The 17,887-nt window shown below is 42.3% G+C and overlaps 1 protein-coding gene across 2 annotated transcripts in view; it reads left to right on the top strand.

The window, feature by feature from the left end:
• The first annotated feature begins 7,264 nt into the window (after positions 1-7,264).
• ITCH (itchy E3 ubiquitin protein ligase) overlaps positions 7,265-17,887 on the top strand; it is a 63,418-nt gene continuing 52,795 nt past the window's right edge. The window contains exon 1 of one of the 2 annotated variants that reach the window (XM_068419624.1): positions 7,265-7,340. The gene's annotated coding sequence lies outside the window, so the exon portion shown is untranslated. The remainder of the gene's footprint in view (positions 7,341-17,887) is intronic. The other variant, XM_068419625.1, reaches the window with a different exon arrangement.

The raw sequence follows: 17,887 nt of genomic DNA, 5'->3' as shown, positions 1-17,887 counted from the left end.
GGGATTTAAAAGATGTGTAGATGTGGTGCTGAGGGACATGGTTCAGTGGTGGACTTGGCAGTGCTGGGTTAATGGTTGGACTTGATGATCGTAAAGGTCCTTTCCAACCAAAACAATTCTATGATTCTATAACTTCCACTAATTTCAGCTCCAGGCATACTTCCCTGTGAAGGCTGAAAGGGATCAGGACCTGACTACAGTTAAGCCAAGGAGTGGGTGGTGGGAGCTGACAGTATTTATTAAATGAGGACAGATCAGCTCCACCTAGTGTGAAGGTGCTCTGGTGCTTGTCAAAATATTCTCCGTTGTTTATAACTGCATAAGGAATGCTTAAAGACAAGTCATGCTAGCAGCATGGTTTGCCCTGACCCTCTGATTTAGGAGATTGATACCTCATAGCACTGTATTATACTACATCTTAATGTGTAAGGAGTCAGTGCCTTCACTACTCATATACACCCTGGTCCTTTCATTGTTGCTGTCACTGGTGGATTTGGGACACCAGATGGCACAAGATAGGCACAAAATGGAGGGAATTGGATGTTGTGAAGAAGAAGGAACAGGAAAAAGAATAGAAGAGTACAAAAAACACTACCTAACAGAGTACATGAAACACTAACAGGATGTTGTTCATGTTATACATCCTGTGGCTGTTTCATTTACTGTAGTAGTACAAGTTGGGAAGTTTTGGAATGTAAATTTAAATATCTCACGCTCACTGAAAACCTGTGAAACTCAGGGGAAAAATGCCACTTTTAAAAAAAAGAGAATATGAATTTATTCAGAACTATATTTAAAAAAAGATTGGACTTACAGCATGGCTAGGAAATACTGTATATTTCAAGATCAGAAAACACCAGTCTATGCTTCTGTATAATACAGGTGATACTTCACACAGGTACTCCATACAAAGCCAGTTAGTTGCTTGACTAGGGCAATTTATATATTATAATATACATTATAAGAAGGATTTTGTGCAATCTGATGCAGCTTTTTACAAAAAGAATGCCCACGATTTGTTCAACAGGATTCTCACTTGACAGTGCACTGGGAGTATCTGTGCTGAGTGTGAATTAGAAATGTACAGAAGATGAGGCTGCTGTTCACAGGACTTCCTTTGTCACAGCAGGTAGAAGTTGGGTATCAAAGAGTGGCAAGAATGGTCTGACAATTAATGGGAGCATGGAGAACTGGGTTCTATCCCTACCATAGCACATCATCCCCTTGTGGTGCTGGCTCAGTCCCTTAGGACAGGCTTTGCATGAGTGATCACTAATTGCATACTCATTTTCTAGGTGCCCATAAGAAGCATCCTCTGCTTTTTCCTATTCTTTCACCAATGTTCTTCCAGGCTGTGTGGACTGAAGTCCAGAGTACATCACTGACCTTAGAAAATGCAGCACAATGCCAAATACCCTGATGAAACAAACCCTGCATGTCTCAGAGTAGAACCCACAAACAATGAGAACATTTGATGTCATATTCTGTACCTCAGTTCACCCTTATCCATAAACTGCCGACAATGATTTCACTTTCCCACAAACTGACATACACATTGCAAAAATAAATTCATTTCTGCCTGTGGAGCATTACGATATTGTGGTGGCAGCATTCAGGAGCACCCTGAATTAGGAAACTAACATTGTCTTACCCTGCATAGAGGTTTGACGAGGAGTGAAGAAGAATCCCCACAGTGGATGATGCAGATGAAAGAGGTGTTGCCTAACTACTGTTCCAGCCAGCAGAAGCCATTCTGTGCAGTGAGGCAGGTACAGTGTTTGATGATCCAGTTAGATTGTATCACGGTAAATGTCACAAGGTGCCTAATGAAGGTTGTAACAGTGATGCCATCACTGGCATCTTCTAAGTGCTTTGCTCTGCAGCCTTACCGCTTGTGAGGGCCCCAGCCAGCAGCTGAAGGCTACAGCAGCCTTCTTACATGCCCGCTGGATGACTCACGCTGATAATTTAGCTTAATTTAGCTTAGCGGGGGTCCCATGTGGACCAGAGCCCTTGTTGTTCATGCCTTAAACTGGCTTTTAATATAAGGCTGTTATGGGTAGCACAGACATAAACTTACAGTACTCACAAACGTGTTACAGCTCATGCTGTAAGTAAACTCTCCCTACCTGCCCGAAGCATGAACTCGAGACATGTATTGCCTCGTGTGTTTGCACAAAGTCCTTCACAACGTGATTTCCCACTCGCTATCATCCTGTGCAGCAGTACAGAATACACCACTGGGGATCTAGTTCAGTTAATACTATCTCAATCCACAGCAACATCTATATTACTGTAGCAAGCATTAGCGTTATGATGATAATACCATTTGCCCCAGTGATATTAGATTGAATGCATTCCAGATTCACCGCAGCTGACTTTCTCCTCCCCTCTCCTCAGTAAGGACTGATTTGGTGTTTATGGTACCATCCACTTTCCATCATGAACTGCCCAAGAGAGGGCAGAGAGAGCCTTCGTTTTGACTTCCCTGCAAATGAGGGCTACCAACATTTAAATAAGAGTTTGGTATGATCAAGCTGGTGCCTTTTGGGAGGAGTATGGTTCATCCAAGAGTTAAAAGGAGGCTATGTTTTTGTTGCAAGAACACTAGAAATTATTTACTTGTGAACACGCTGTTTGTACACCCCGTGCAAGCATGAACTGAAGCAAGAGCTAGAAGATAATAAATGAACTGGTGTGAAGTTTGGACTAGTATCACCTCTTGCCTCTTATTTTCCTTATACCCCCAGCAAGAGAAAAAACACCAGGTTTTGTTTCTTAGAGGAACCCTGGGGCCAGCCTGTTACACAAGAGGCTGGTTCAGCCCCTGAGAGCCTGAGGCTCTGGGTTGCTGCTAACTCAGTACAACACCATCTTCTCCTCCCTTTTGCAGTTGTAGCAAGCATGAGCATAACATGAACTGAAGACCAAGCCCTGAGCCTTGTCGAGCAAGTTTAACCAAGCGAATTCTCCCTTAATCCAGTCTGGGAAATTATGAGCACTGCACCTGGTATGTTAATGGCATGCGATGGGACTGGTATAGCAACCTTCCTGCCCCTTGCTGTTACTCACAGCTGCCCAGTTACTTAGTGCACACTGAGCATGAGAAAGGCTGGATACAATAAATAGAGTGAATGTGCAAGATTACTACTCAGCAAGGGATATTCCAAGCCTGGGCCTGTTAGCTTCCTCGCAGTCCGAAACTGGAGGTTTGGTTCAGAGTTCTTGTTCAGAAGTGTAATGCTGCAGCTCCAAGGGACAGACGGACTTAGTGAAACACAGAACTTGACCTCTTACTCCACAGGACTGATAGCTTGGGTGGTTTTGTTCTTTCCAGTGGAGGTCATTGGGGTATCCTGGTATGAGGGACTACATAAGGTAAAGAAGGTACAGCCCCCTGAAGCTGATAAAGACTTTTAAAGAATTCACAATGGAAACCAGTTCATTAGCTTTATTTGGCTTTGGATCAAGCCCCCAGTATTTAAATCATACCTTCTCCCTTTGTATTAGTTTTGACATTACACAGCTTTTTATCAGTATCTGTTCTGCTCTGAAAGGCAAGCTGATTTATACCAGAGCAATTTGTAAGGAGGTAAACCACGCAGGGGATGAGTCAGCCTTTCCAATGTAGATAATTCAGAACTGTATAAATGAGGGAGGTTATCAGGGTGGGACAGGAATAAACCTGGGTCTGAACAAGTTAAAGACTCCCTCTCTACTAGCATCGCCATTTCAAAAACTCTTCTCAAAGAGCCTGGCAGAAGCAGGCATCCAACTTACACTGAGCAAATGCATGTGTTCCCGTCCTTTAAGAGTCCTAGATGCAGCATCCAGAGAGCAAAGCCGTAACAGGGTAACCAGCAAATGGTGCCTGCGGGTACCCTGCATACCTACCCTGCTGTCTCACCATGGCCCAGCTGACCTGAAGGCTGCTTGCGAGCTGTCTGTGTAGACAGGAGCTGGACAGAGCCATCAGTTAAAATTGCATGGAGTGTTTCACATATCCCAGCACCCACATGTCATGTCGTGTTGTGAAAACTCCCCAGCAGATTTACGGTATCATGTTCTTCAGTCCCAAGGAAAAATAATGTTCAGCCTTTTGCGTGGGGAAGAGAGGAACAATTTTCCCAGTATCTTGTCCTTCCTTTAAAACATCCACATATCTTGGTTGTGTCATTTCCGTTCTCAAGACACCTAATCACTCCCTTCCACTTCTCTGATTATGCACTGTAGAGCAATTGAGTAATAAAATACTTAATTAAATAACCACGTCTTTGTTTTACCCTTTAATTAGATTACTCGGAAATAATAATAGTTTCTCACCAACCTGAGGGTTTCATTCATTCCTTCTCCAGATAACAGGAAGTAATTTATCTTTTCCTACTGATACTTTTCTAAATCCCAAATCAATCAATACTGATTTTAAAATCAATTAGAAATAGATACACTCTGACACCACACTGTTATCTTCATGAGTGAAATAACAAATTCAGACTCTGATAACAAGGCAGCACATCAAAACATATTTTGCCACAAGAAACAATCTCTGTCCCAGTGACTTTATAACCTGGGTTGGGCTGAAAAAGAGTGGAAAAAATATTATGAATATTATTAAATATTATGTCTCAGAAATTAACTCCCAGAAGCACTGCTTGACCATATCAAACCTAGGAAATCTGAAAAGCAATAAAGTATACATAGTTTTCCTAAAAAGCCTTTGTACAAGATCATCCTGCACAGTTGTAGCAAACTTTCCTAGTCTGTCGAGGTTCTTACTAGTCAAAGGAAAGTTTTGACAGGGAATAGCAAGAAAATTCCATCCTGCCTGAGTATCTTGTAGTTATAGAAAGTATAGGGAAAAGCAAAATAATCAAGGAGTCTCCTCCTTTCCCCAAATAAGCAAACAAAAGAAAGATAAAATCTTGGATATGTAGCTCTTCTGCCACTCAAGTATATTCATCTGTGCTTGCCACATCGTTCTGGTGTTAATTCATTATTTGTTGTTCCAGTTCACTGATAGGCCATGATTTTTAACAGGGAAAATGATCTCTGAAAGAGTGTGAATGTGAAGGTTGCTCTACGTTCATCTTGTCCTGGCAAGCATAAACTAATCAGTAGTCTGTGCACCTGGAATGCATTCTTTTTCTCATGAATTTTACAGAGCAGATCGCACCAGTGGAACTTGACTTGAGGCAACAGAAGCTGAAAAATAAAAGAGTTGCTGCGGTTGAACAACAATCACTTTTCCAAAATGCCAGTTACAAAAGGAGGAAACAAATGATAACACAGAGGACAACTTACGTGGTGTCCTTGAAAAAAGACGCTGAGTGCTATTAATTCACATCTGCTTTAGCAACCTTTACGTTGGAAACCTAAAAACAGTAAGACAAAACCAGAGACTGCAAATGGCCACACTGCCCTAGGGATATATGCACATCCATTGAATCCCATAGGATTCACATGTATGTGTACTTGGGGTAGCATTCAGCTGCTTCCTGCAGACACTAAACTTCTACTAAAATTAAAATTAATTCAGACGGCTGGGGTAAAAGGTCATAGTACACCTAGCTGCAACGTTGCTACGGTTTGGGGAATCAAACTACAGGCAATCTGTAAAAACAAGCCCAATGTTATCTACCAGCTGGGAGACAGAACAAATAACTGTGAAGGAAACCCAGCTATGCAGATGTGGAACTCCAGCCGAAGTCAGCCTGAGCTTTACTGTCCTGCCAGGACAGCAATCTGTACCGCAACAACAGAGGAGAGATGACTGTTTATGTAGGTGATGCATGAGAGAAATTTCTGTTAAGTGAGCCTTGCAGAACTCATTTTTATTGTTATTAATTTAAATAGTGCTTTTAAATATGGAACTGTAAATATATGTATATGTGGTCAAAGATCTGTAAAGGAACTTAAAGCTGCATAGAAAAGTTTTAGAGAAAAAAAACCCAGAACTTATTTCAGCTGTTCAGTTTGTTTGCTTCTTATATTGGGCTGTAACCTTGGCTTCAAAATTGCTCTCCAGGGACGTGCACCTTTCTGACAAATCTGCACACTTCTGACTTTTCAGTACTCACAGGCTCTGACTGAGCAGCATATATTGTTCTGTGCTGGAATTAAAAGTGATTCCTGTGCTTGAAGTTATGTGCATATATACCTTGGTCAATCATAACTGCAGATGGCTCACCGGCTTTGAAATATATATGTTATTCTGTTAGGGGGAAACAATCTGAGTTGTTTTCTTGCTTAGGCCTCATCAACAGAAACGCTCAGTTAATTGGTTATTGGAATTTATGTGTGAAGTAGGGAAGACAAGATGGATTTTCACATCCCTACCAGTTGTAAGAAAATGCCGAACTTTGAACTTGTAAAGCATGTAATTTTCCTGAAAAGCTAGTGAGGATATTCTCCTACTCTTTGAAAATTAAGGAGTCTGTTCTCTGATTTCAGTGCATGGAGACTGAACTCACTCATTCCTCACTGTCGAAAGAGGAAGTGTATTGTAATTTCTAGGTATTCACTTATGCAATAGTGCATTCTGGTGAAGAAAAAATACACTGGAAACAAGAAGGGTTTTATGTAAAGTTTAAGTACTATCAACAGCTTAAGTATCTGCAGCGGATACATTAAAACCACAAAACCTTAATTGTGTGCCACAAAGCCCACGCTGCTGCCAGTGATGTCCCAGTTGCTTGACTGGTAGAAAGTCAGATTACTGAGTTATTAGTTATTAGTACTGTGATAACCCAGCATCATGGATAGGCGTAGGTTTGTTAAGGCATTCTTGTAACTTCAGAGGAGCATTAGCCTAGCCTTTGATGATCAATTATTTTTACTGTAGTGCGTGTATACATTTGTATACAGACACACATGTATATACTCTGTGTGTGTGTGTGTACATATACACAATTCTTTCCAGGGACGCGGCCCAGAAGGTCGCTGGGTGAGCTGAAGGGATGACCGGGCCCGAACGGGCAAACCCCAGCTGCGGCCTGGGAACCGAGTGCTACTGCGAAGCGTTCACACGAGCTTAGCGCCAAGGCCCAGGCGCACAAACCGCATCCACCGCCGGCACTCACCGCCGGCCAGGCCGCCCCACCGCCCCCGGCCCCCCGCGCCCCGGCCCTCACTGCCCGGCGGCCCCGCAGGCCGCAGTGAGCATGCGCAGCGCCCGGCGCGGAGCACGCCGGGACTTGTAGTCACTGCGCGCCTGTGGCCGCTGAGGGACTCGGCGCGTGCGCAGATCCCGCCCGACTTTGTGAAGTCGCTGCCTCAGGTGGGGCTGGGCCCGGCTGCCATCTTGGCCCAGGGACGGGGGAGCTGCGACGCCGCCGTGCCCGGTGAGGGGAGCGGGGGTCCGCGCGGCGGGCAGGGCGGGAAGGAGGAGGCGGAGGCGGCGGTAGCGGTGGGGACGGGACCCCGCGGGGCGGCGGAGCGCGGCACGGCGGCCCCCGCCGCTCTCCTCGGCTCCCGGCGGCCGTGGCGCGGCGGCGGCGGAGGCAGGGGGGCGCGGGGGAGCCGGCGCGCAGAGCGCTGGCTTCGCGAGGGGTTTCTCGCCCCGGGAGGGCGTCGCTGGGGGAGGCCGTTCCCGCCGCGCTGCCGCCCCGGGCCCTGGCGGGGGCAGCTCTTGGGCCGGGCTGGGACGGCGGCATCGTTCCTTGCCCGGGGCACGGGGCGGCGGTCCCGGGACCCCGGCGCTCCCCTGCGAGGGCTGCCGGGCCCCGCCGCCCCTTCTCCGGCGCTGCCGGCCTGCGCTGCGGAGCCCTTGCTCCGCTCCGGCTGGCGGGGACACCTGCCCGGCCCCGGGCTGGGGTGCCCGCTTCCCCCAGCTCTGCATCGCTTGCTCCGGTTGTCCCCAGCCGTATCTGCCTCCCCTCCCCAGTCGGACCCTGCCATCCTTTCGCGGCTCCTTGTCGCTGAGATTAGCCTCGAAACCTTCGCCCTCGGAGGGCCTTGGGGATTCGCTCCCGTCAGAGGCTTTGCTTTCCGGCAGCCGTTCCGTAGCACAGCCCTCTTTCCACCCTTTGTATTTATCCCCTTTTAAGCAGCGCGTCCCCTCTCTCCGGGGGTCTCCTGCCAGATGAGGCTGCTCCTGCTGTACCGCTCTACGAGGGTTCGCCGCCTTTGTCTTGTCGGGGTACAGCCCTGCCTTGAAGTACTGTTTCCCGGTGATAACGCAGGACTGTAGCTGGAGGTTTGTACTGAACTGTGTTGCCTTTCATAAACCCAGCAGAATGGCAACGCTGGTGCCACCGCTTTATTTTGGAAACACGGACAAGTTCTAGCTGTTAACCCTCTCGCTTCCAAATAGGGTGGCTTTGACCTTGTGTGGCAACAGTATCCAGATAAAAGCAGAAGAGAGTGTTTGAGGATGCCTTTATCTAATGGGCTCTGTATCCAAGAATTCAGCTTGTTTTAATAGCTGTAATTTGTGATGTTAAATTGACAAAAGCAGTTCAGATCTCTGTGTGATGCAGAGAGAAAGGACGGTGTAGCATTTGGGATATCTGTTGTCATTTGTGTGGCATCCTTTACCCTTGAAGCTTCAGAAAATATCCCCAGCAAAACTTATCTTTATAGCTTAGTTAGAATTGAAGAAATCAGAAACCAGGATATTTTAGACCATTTTTTCCCAATATATTATTGCTTATTTTAGTGAGTTTCTCATTGTTTTGTTTGGTGTCTGCTACCCTGCCGCTCATCCTTTTCAAAGAGAAAGGAGAGAAATCCATACTAATGTTTGTAAGAAGACAGTCTGTGTCAAGAGAATGAGAGTAGACCCAGCTATTGCTTGCTTGTATTTACCAGAAAAAAGGCATAGATGTTTAAGAATGAACATGAACTGCAATCTGGCTTCGGTTCTGAGGATTTTAATGCTTAAAAAAAAAAATCTTGTTTGAAAAAATAAATTTAAATTCTTTTCTCTCTTCTTACGGTAAAAGTCCAAAGCAGTTTTAATTTATTTACAGTTACATTGCTCTTTGCTACAGCCATTTAAATCTGAACTTGGTCTAGTGTGCATTCTTCGTTGTGGTTTGGCTGACAGTTCTAATCACTACACTGAATGCATTCGCCTCCAAGTGATCATTGGAATAATATGTAGCGTTCTGATCCAGAGTGAATTTTCTTGTCTTTAAAGCAAAGAACTGATACAGTACATGTGAAAGATGATGTTGCAGTGGAAAATAACTGAGACTTCTGAGTGCTAACTTTGAAAGCTTCTTACAGATTACACAGTTATTTTGAGGCTTAAGAGAGATTGAGAGAAGATTATTTATATGAATTTATTAGTTAAGCAGTTTTCTTCCCTCAATTTTCTCTCCTTTCTTAAAGTTCTGTTTCTTCTGTGGTGAAACAGACCTGAAATACAAAGTTGTCTTGTTTCTTTGTTTCTAAGTTTCAAAATGGTTTGAGGAAGTTTACAGAATAAATAAGCTGATAGTAAGACAGGTAGTAAAGTAGCATGATGTTTCTCTTGCGGAGTTTAAATTAATCATTGTTTCTAAGAAAGCTTGCCTTAGGACTGCTTGAAAAATACGTTTCATGAGAGATTTACAGAAGTAATTTTCTTCAGTTTTACGGCATGTGCAATAGATAAGTCGCTTCTCAACAGCATTATCAGTTAGTATCAGCTGATGATAGCATCTAAACAAACATCTTCTGTAAATTTAAGCTGTTTAAACAAAGTGGTAAACATAGTAAACCGTAGTGAAGAGCTTTTCGTGTTGCAGCGAAACCAATTTGATTTCTGCTTAAAAGCAAGGAAAAGAGTCTGTAGGGTTAGAGCAGAAGAAAAACCCCTTGCAAATGGTAATGGCGAAGCTTCTGGGAGTGCTGTCACTGACACTTTATTTTTAAGCCTTTCTGTTTGGCTATTCAGTTGTGTTCGTGTAATATTCTGATTTTTGTCAGTCTGCTGTACCTGTATGTAGTTGAAGGAACTACTTTGTGCCCTTACACCGAAGGAAAGGGAATGCGTGTGCATAACCTAGAGGAGAGTATTTGCCTCCGTTGCTTAGTGTAACCGTACTTTGCCCAGCTATAGAAGCACTTTGAAGTGTGTGCTCGCCTCCGAAGAGGAAGTATGCAAGCCATGATTATAATCTAGCTTGGGAGTATTCTGTTTTTCTAGATAGTTACTTTTTGCTGTCTCATAAATTGAGTACTTTTAAAGGTTTTAGGCAATCGTTCTTGGTTTGACTGTTACCTGAGCTAATTCTGTGCCACATTTTGGAGAGGGAAAGGTAGTTTTTCTTCTTCATCCCTCTCATCTGAAGAATAAAGCAATAAGGACTTGGGCATTTTCTGTAAGTGACTGGCATTCAGGTTTTACTTATTGTAGTGCGGAGTTGCTGAAGGATTGATCTTTTTTGATAAAAGAATTGTAAATGACAGTTAATAGAAATGAAAGCATTGTAACAAACTAGTAAGGAGCATTTTAAAGAAGCCAGGGCCCTGTTTCATATGACCAGCTCTTAAGTTATGCCTGGAATTTCTACTTTTACTATACTGGGGCATAGAACAAACTTCCTGGTAAAACATCAAGGGCACATTTTTTTTTCCCCCTCTGAGGAAACACGATACTAGATCTTGTTACGCTGCTTATTCAAATCATTTTTTAAAACTTGGCAGTATGTGAATATGCTGTTCTTTTTTTTAAAAAAAGTTTCATTACAGCCCTCCCATTTGAAAACTGATAATGCCTCCCTTCCACCCACCTGCCCGAGCTGCTCTAAACTGTGCTGGGAGGAGAGGCCTATTGTTTCAGTCATGAACAGAACTACTTACGTGTTTGCATTTAGATCATTGATTTTGAAGTTCAGAGCTCAAATGGTATTGTTGTTGAGCAAGAAAAGGCCTGTTCTGTTCAGGTGGATTGTTAAAGTTTTATTGTGCGGAACCCTGTTTCTAATCCAGGAGTGAAAGTTAGGTGACTTATCGGTGACCTGAAATGTGCAGATCTTGGGTTTTGGATTGGGTAGGTCGTGATATGGAAGTTGGAGCTTTCAAGAAGAGTGTGTTAGTATCAGCCCTGTAAAATCTTTATGCTCTCTGTTTTCTGTTCTTTACAGGTCTAGCTTTCTGTCAAGGGTAGCCTTTAGACATGCTTTTTCTCTCTTAGTATTAGCTAGATACCTGGTAATCTTTTTGAAGTACTTTTGAATACTAAGGGAAAGAAAGATCAGTTAAGGTTTAAAGCGATCTTGAATAGAAAAAGACGTAGTAAAGACAGGTCTGTAATCTGGTTCTGATTTATTCATTAATTCATCAAGTGGATAGCCATTTGCAGTGAAATATCCATCAAGAATATAAAATCTGTGACTGGAAGCGTGTTCATTTACTTAAAAATAAAATGGGCTCTTTGATTCCTTCAGTTTCACGTGATTGTGATGGAACTTTTGCCTGTGCAAATCATTTGTAAGCGGTTACGGCCCTTTTTAGCTTTGCCTTGTCCAGTACATGAAAAAAGCTACGGAAGCCTAGATGCTGAGCAAGTTGAGAGTATGTACTGAGACACAGAAGAATGGATTGTGTTAATTTTTACCATGTTTTTGGTCAGTATCCATCCCTAGTGCCTGCTCCTATCCCCAGTGCTAGCTGTCTTAATTATATATTAATAATCATTACTATTGCTTGACAGTTGGAGTGGTCAGATATCTACATTTTTATTTCTTCACTGCTGATTTCATAAACATTTGAATGGATTAAGACCTGTTGCTCCAAATACTACATTTGTACTTCTCTGACACCTTAATTTTTGCTCTGCGGCTGCCATGAGCTGCTCTTCTCTTCATTTATTTGCAAAGCAGCTACATTGAGTTAGTTTGTTCTTTATAAGGATTCCTCAACTTTAAAGGTTTTTTTTTTACTTTGGCTTGTCAGAGCCTGAATTAGTTGACCTTTGGGTCACACTGATTAATTTTCCTTCACAGGGCTTGCCTCTACAAGTGCATGTGTGCCTTGCATGTATATGTATGTGTGCATTTCCTACTGCTGTAAATACATCATTTCAGAGACTAGATAAAAAAGTGGCAATTTATATATAAATATGTTCATAGGGTGATAATGTGTTTGGTCTAATCTTTAACCAGGCTTGCTAACTGCTGTGAAAGTGATGAGCTGCATATTTTCACTAGATTTTACCTGAAGTTGACCAGTCTTTCCTGTCTATTCAAGTTAAGACCTCCTGGAGCGATCCTGCATACGAAGGGCCTTTCACTCTATAAAGGAAGGGAGAAAAAAGAAAATGCAGGAGTTTAGAAGATAGAAACTAACAGTGTGACACTGACTTGTTTTTTGTGTAAGGGTAGCAAGGCTGCTTCTGTTCTTAAATGTATGCAATTCATCCAGTGTGTGTGTTGTCATCAATGATGCAGTCTTCAGAGCAGCTTCTTATTCCACCTGTTTGAAGGGGATAGTGTGTATAATGATAACGGGAAAGAGGAGGGAAGTGCTGAAAGTTTAGGAGAACACTCTGACCACCTCACTCTACATTTAAGACGTTTGTGTAGCTATCCAAACTAAATAGCTGTCACCCGTGTCTTCAGGGTTTTTTACATTGTGTTGTTAGTAAATACTGGTCATGTGTAACATCTCTAATTCCACTTAGAAGTGTTCATCACCTAAAGGTACAGAGGAAGACTTTTGATCAGTGGACAGTACTTCTGCAGATAACTGGCATACTCCATTTTGTGCTTGTTAAATTGGGTTTACCACTAAGACATTAGAATATCTTTTTTGTCTTTTGCAAACGCGGCGTGTGCTGTAGATTAGAATGACCAACTTCCAGAGCAGTGCTGCCTTTGTTAAACATTTGCCTGAACCAAATCTAGTTCAGGTCAATGAATAAGCTATCACAAGGCAAAGGTGTTCGCATTGTTCTTTTTGTGCACCCATCGAATCAGTGTATTTAACCCTGGTTCTGAAATCTAATTTGGGCAAGTGGATTTGCTCCGTGTGGAAACCTGTTGACATTGCTGATGGTTTATTTAGGTATTCTCAATGGTTTAAAGGTTTTAAACGTACTCCCGTGAGGTGTGGTGTATCATTACTTTTTTCTTTTCCCTTTCCACCCCTCATCAGGCCCTCAGAACTACAAGACTTTTATGGCATTAGTGACAATTTGAGTTATTAAAGCAAAAGATAACTTTTAAGAAAAGTCTTGCTTTCATCTGAGATGTGAATGTCTGAACAAAATAATACTGTCCTGATGGTGACGGTAGAGGTGAAAATGCTTTCAGACTAATGTGTGTTCACGTCAAAGCTGTGAACTGTACATTTGAGTGTGGAAGATACCAACAAAATGAAATTCAGTTAAAAGTGGACGACGTGGGCGTTGAGTGGGGAGGGACTTTGTAGACAGTAATTATAGGGGTAGAGTCTATTATGAGAGAAAGCCTGTGCCACAGCTGGGATTTCTTTGCTTTTTGGAATTTCACTTCCTATTTTTAAAATTGTAAACTCTGTACTTTATATTTTGTATTTCTGCCTTCATGACTTATAATTAAACGCAGTAAGGTTCTTACGCATTACAAACTAAATAAGTGTCTGAACAAAATTTAGAAGAACAATTGTCAGAACTCCTCACATGACTTAGACTCAGGACTCGTATCTGGAAGAATGCTTTGCTGATTAAGAAGGTTGTTGCATAGTGTTATAACCCGACGGGCCTATACCTTTACGCCAGTCTGGGAGTACCTTTGGTTTGCCACATAATGCACGGATAGGTAAGCCATGAAGGGCTGTATGTATCATGTAATAAGCATGTTCACACTGAATTACACTCCTTGTTCAGAATACTTTGCCAGGGTGCGCAAAGTATCCCTATTTTCTAAAAAAAAAAATTTAAAAAAATTGTTTTGCAGTTATCAGGGGCCCTAGGGGTTTTTTTCCCCCCTGAAGATTTATGGAATTTAAACAGGTCAGCGAGTGTCAATTTAGCACTAGAATTGGCACAAAGATAGAGGAGGACTGTGTGACTGGGAGGAGCGTAAGGGGGAAGGTGGCACCACTCCTTCAGCAATATCAGGCTGCCAGAATAGAACTCACCATCTGTGCTCCCCTGATAGCTGCAGCAACTGTTTGCTGTCGCTGTTATTGTACAGTTACCTCTGGCTCACTGTCAAGTTTTAGTTTAGGAGACAGTTCTATGCTTCTTAACAGACCTGTGGGCTTTAAGTTGTATCCCTGCAGAATGGCGATTCCCTGGAAATTGAAGGGTGCAGTAAATGTTGTCGTTAGCAGAGAATTGAGTTCTTTTTTTAAATGTGCAATTGTCAGTTCTTCATACAGAAGATCGAGGACGTAAAGACTGAACCTTTCATTCAAGGATTGTATTTATTACTACAGTTGGAAGTCTCGGGTAACCCAGGGCTTCAGAAGAGAAGTCTACTTTATCTTCTGATAAAGGGCAAAAGGGTTTTAGGGCAGCCCCACAAAAAAAGCAGGTTAAATGGAAGTGCTGGGAATGTTGCAGTGGTGGTGCAGTGCTAGCCATCGTTTTCCTATAGTTGCTGTTTTATTTTTCAGAGAAGCATGAGCTGGAATGTAGCAAGCAGTTGCATTGTGCAGGGTTGGGGTGGCTGTGTTGTCCACTCCTGGCTATGCTTTCATGTTGCCATCTGGTCACTCGCAAAAGATTCCTGGGAAGCAGGTGATGGACTTCTGTTGTAATTAGAAAACATGAAGATGATTCCTCTGGAAACCTTGCAGCAGTTTGCAGTTTTAAAAAAGGCAGTGACCCATAGTGGACTTTCAGATATGTCAGTGTTCACTTAAATAATCTCAATTTTCTTTTTTTTTTTTTTCAGAAATTCTCATTTCCATTACATCTTTTGGGTTTGTGTGCTTTACTTTAGTAATGCATAATTTAGGTTGGAAAGGTGCAACCTTTATTTCCAGCTGGCATTGAATTTAGCACACAGGAATATTACTTCATTTTGTTGCAAATACTAGATTTCCAGTTCTAGTTTCTTTGATTGTATTCAGAGAAGCAGCTTATTTTTGTCATGGGGCAATGTAGGTATGTTCACACCTTGGTAACTAGTTAACTGTAAGAATTTCAGTGCATTGGCTACAGTAGTTCTTATTCTCACAGCTGAGTCTAAGTTAATCAAGAGGAACTGTGTCTTGTACCATCTAATTTGCTAAAGCAAGTACAAGCAGCAGGTGACAAAGAACTTTCTTTTTCAAGAGATTTCAGATAATCAGCAAATTCCAGCGTTGTGGTTGTCACTGGGAGTAGAGCATGATTCATCATTTCTCTGGTGCTCCTTGCTAGGTTGAATTGCAGATCTCTGCAGTCTGGTTTGATTTGCTTTTATTGCTCAGATACCTACAGTGACAATCTGTTTAGCAAGGTAGTTTTTGTCAGGTGATGTCATTTGCCAGTATCTTTCTAGTGATCCTTCCGTGGCCCTTTTCATCTGTGTTCTTGGGAGCAAAGAAACAGAGGTGTGCCTGGGGCTCTCTTCATTGTTACACCCCCAGGGGGAGGTACCTTTGTACACTGTGACCCTTCATCCGTGCTCTTGAACACTCTTAAGGTGTGTTGTGTGCAGCACAGTTCTGTACAGAACGTACTAAAGGATCATCTTCAGGTTAATGTAGATACCAGCTTTGTTCTGCTTTTGAAAAATGTACCTGCTAGATTTGAGTCTTCCAGGTGACAGGATCTGGTTTTGGTTCTGGGTTTATAGACTGCTAGTAAACAACAGCCTTTCCAAAGGCTACTTTTAAAAACATTCTTTAAAACAACTGTAATAGTGGGTGAAGTTGTCATTCTTAGTAATGAACACAGGGAATAGTGTCATTTAATGGTCAAGCTTTCTGTTGTTTTTTCCATTCCCCCCAGAGTTAAAAACTGTATGTAGGTTTGAGTGAGGGTGTGTATGAACCATTGATAATGAAATTTAGTTCTGAGAATGGAACAGGGAAATATGCTGAAGCAAGCACTGAGCTATAAACAAGAAGAAAACCTAATGGCTGGAGATCACAAAATCCTCTGTAGGTGCTGTCCTCTGTTCATAACTGAATATATAACTGCTTCTAAAGTGACTTGTTTAAAAGCTGCAGGGTGGATGGTGAAACAGAAGGTGGTGGCCTTGTATTTTGTTTTACTGTGAGAGTTTATAATATATTGTTTCTTATTGACACTTCAAAAGTAATGCCTTTGAAATACATTTGCTAATAGCTGTAATACAGAAACATTAGTTTTTTTCTGATGACAAATCACAAAATAACCAGTAAAATTAGCTAAAGCTCAAGTGGTTCTCCAAGATATCTACTAATATCAGTCTTTTATCTCTCTTCCCATGAACATCAAATCAAGTTCTGCAATTTCTGAAATTTGCTCATGAAGGTTAATGATTTCCACTTTTTAATTGGAAAATAACGTAAAACTGTAATCTGAACTGTGATGCCATGTGGGTATTTCTGTAATAACGAGATAGGAGAGCTAAATGTATGCATTGGGAACTGTGAAATGAGTGAAAGTTAGTGGATAAGTTAAAACCAAAAGGCTAAAGTGGTAGAACAGCACATTGATGTGAATTTATCAGCTTGATATGCAGCTATATCAAGTTACCTTTATATATCATTGGGATTTTTGGCAGCATAATTTTTGTGTGGTTTTAGTATCATAAGTGAAACTCCATTGCACTGAGGTTTGGATTAATTTGTATAGATACCTAGGAGAAACTTTCAGAAACTGTTAGAGGTTCAACATCCTTTAAGTGACACTCTGGCCCAAATTTGTCACACATGGGATGTTTTTAATGTAAAATAGAGTAATTAGTTTGATTGAACATACTGCAGAGATTGGGACAGAGGCTTTGTAGATGCGTGGGAGAGATGTGGAGCAGCATACGGGTAACTCTCCAGGTTTGCTCTGGATAGTTATCACCATATGAGTTAATATGAAGGAAATTCTTAAAGGTGTGAACAGTTGGACACCAGCCAATAGCAAAATAAAATGTCTTTTTGAATAAACAGAGTATCAACCATGATATTCAATGACGTCCCCATCTCTGACATTATATTAATAATGAAGGGATGCCACAGGTTCCAAGGCAGTTATATGTGAATGTTTTATGAGGTTTCTTATCGGGGGGAAAGAAAAAAAAAATCTGTGTGACCAACTTGATAGATGTCTCTTCAAAGGAGGAATCTGTTACAAGACAGACGCCTAAAGAGAATGAACAGGACACGTACAACAGGAATTATTTGGTTGGTTTTAGGGAGGTCAAAGAATCACAGAATAATTGAGGTTAGAAGGGACTTCTGGACACCCTCTGGTCCAAACCCATCTGCTTGAAGCAAGGCCAGTTAGAGTGGTCAGTAATGTGTTCAGTTGAGTCTGGAATATCTCTGAGGATGGCGACTTGACCTCTCTTGGCAAGCTTCTCCACTGTTCAACCACCTCACAGTAAAATAAATAACTAAATCCCCTGTTTTTAAGTGGAATTTCCTGTATTTTAATTTGTGCCCACTGCCTATTGTCCCGTCACTGAGCACTGCTGGGGAGAGTCTGGCATCATCTTTTTTTAACCTTTTATACCCCCTTCAGGTATTTATACATACTGATAAGATCCTCCTGAGCATTCTCTTTTCCGGACTTAACAATTCTGGCTCTCTCAGCCTCTCCCTGTGTGTCATGTTGCAATCGCTTTATTATCTCTATGGCCCTTTGCTGGTGTCACCCAAGTACATCTGTGTCACTCCTGATTTGGGGAGCCAAGAACTAGACTCGCCAGCACACCAGATGTGGTCTCACTGGTGTTTAGTAGAGGGGAAGGACCACCTTCCTCATCCTGCCAGTGATGCTTTTCCTAATGCAGCCCAGGATGCTGATGACCCTTTTTGTGCTCAAGGAAGCATTGCTAGTTCG

The sequence above is a fragment of the Nyctibius grandis genome, chromosome 28 (assembly GCF_013368605.1).
Source record: "Nyctibius grandis isolate bNycGra1 chromosome 28, bNycGra1.pri, whole genome shotgun sequence".
Lineage (NCBI taxonomy): Eukaryota > Metazoa > Chordata > Aves > Nyctibiiformes > Nyctibiidae > Nyctibius > Nyctibius grandis.
Note: the sequence above shows the minus strand (reverse complement) of the source record. Positions and strands in the feature narration are given on the sequence as shown.